Below are 1,724 nucleotides of genomic sequence, written 5' to 3' on the forward strand. Positions count from 1 at the left end.
TTTATCATTCTCAATTAATCGTTGATGTTTTCTTCTCCGAATAATCATAGAATTTATTATGTTTATGAATTCAGTCATGCTTTTTCTATTGAATAGATTAGTTCTTTGATTTTGTTTGGATCAATTATTTATCTATATTGATTTAATTTTTTGCTGCAATATCGCTCCCTGAGTATATTGTCGTCATTGGATTTTCTCAATAGGGGTAGTAATTTACGTATTTTAAAAATGGTGAATGATTTTTCAAAGCGTTAAATTTGATTTAATTTTGGTTTATAAATCTATACCTTCCGATTGGGAATTTCGGGAATTGAGTTCGTAATTGAGTTATCCAATGAATTAAGAATAATTAAAATACCGGATTTGTGCAAGGGATTCCCGACGCTCTATTGTTCGTCAAATTTGAGTACTTTTTCCATTAATCACTTTGCTTCACTTTAATTTACATTTAAAATTAATCTTTGTTCTCCATTACTTGTTTAATATTTTTCTTTAGATTCTTTGTTCCTCTTGTTATTCTTTTAATTTGTCTCCCTGTGGAATTGACATCCCAAAGCTGTGCTACAACTACCGTGTTATTCTTTGGGCGTAATCAAATTTTGGTGCCGTTGCCAGGGAGATGGTAGAAGAATTGTGAGAGAGTTTTTCTTTTTAACAATTTGTAAAGGTGGTAAATCCGTTCCCTCTTTTAGCTTGCTGTATCTTTTTTTAATTTTCTATTTCTTTTTGTAGTCTTTTTTAGTGTCGCATTTTTCTCTACGTTGCATGCACAGGTATAGAGACGCCTTTGGTCGGTTTGCTTGTAGACCTGTGTTAGAGTCTAATTTTAATTTTTCTAATCATTTGTTTGAAAATTCTTCTAATTCTGAGAAAATGAGTGAACATGAAGATCAACCCACTAGGACCGTTCAGGATTACCTCCACCCTACATGCACAGCCACACCATCATGCATCATGTTTCCAGCTGATATTCGCCAATTGGATTTTAAAATAGGGATGATACAGTTACTCCCTACTTTTCATGGCTTGGAAAATGAAAATTCATATGTGCACATTAGGGAGTTTGAGGAAGTAGTTGCGACTTTTCATAGTCAAAATGCAATTGATAACATTGTGAGACTTAAGTTCTTTTCTTTCTCTTTAAAGGATAGAGCTAAAACTTGGTTATACTCATTGAGACCACGATCTATTGGGTCATGGAATGAGATGACTCAGGTCTTCTTTAATAAATACTTATCTCAACATAAGATCAATGCTTTAAAAATGTAAATCTCTACCTTTGTACAAAAGGATAGTGAGACTTTGTATCAGTCTTGGGAGAGATTTAAGGAGCTATTGAGTATGTGTCCTCACCATGGGTATGAGAATTGGCGCTTAGTGAGCTATTTTTATGAGGGACTTACACCTAGAGCGCCTCAATTTGTGGAGATGATGTGTAATGGTGAGTTCTTACAGAAAGATACTGATGAGGCCATAGAATACCTCAATGAGCTTGCTGAAAAAGCTCACACTTGGATAGGACCTAGTGCTACTGAGAGCACAAATAGGTCAAGACCTACAGGAAACCTAAATGGTGGTGGAATTTACTATCTCAAGGAAGAAGATAACCTAAAAGCTAAGGTTGAGATGCTCACTACGGAGCTAGAGGTGTTGAAGAATAAAGACTTAAAGCCAACACACGTGGCTAATCATGCAGAGTCTTTTGGACCATGTTTTGTGTGTGG

General features: G+C 35.0%; 1 non-coding gene across 1 annotated transcript; it reads right to left on the reverse strand.

Moving 5' to 3' along the window:
• Positions 1-1,253: 1,253 nt before the first annotated feature.
• On the reverse strand, positions 1,254-1,361 carry LOC122290674. The gene has a single exon (XR_006236532.1). It is a non-coding gene; the product is annotated as a small nucleolar RNA R71 (small nucleolar RNA).
• Between the last annotated feature and the right edge of the window lie 363 nt (positions 1,362-1,724).

The sequence above is a fragment of the Carya illinoinensis genome, chromosome 12 (genome assembly GCF_018687715.1).
Source record: "Carya illinoinensis cultivar Pawnee chromosome 12, C.illinoinensisPawnee_v1, whole genome shotgun sequence".
Lineage (NCBI taxonomy): Eukaryota > Viridiplantae > Streptophyta > Magnoliopsida > Fagales > Juglandaceae > Carya > Carya illinoinensis.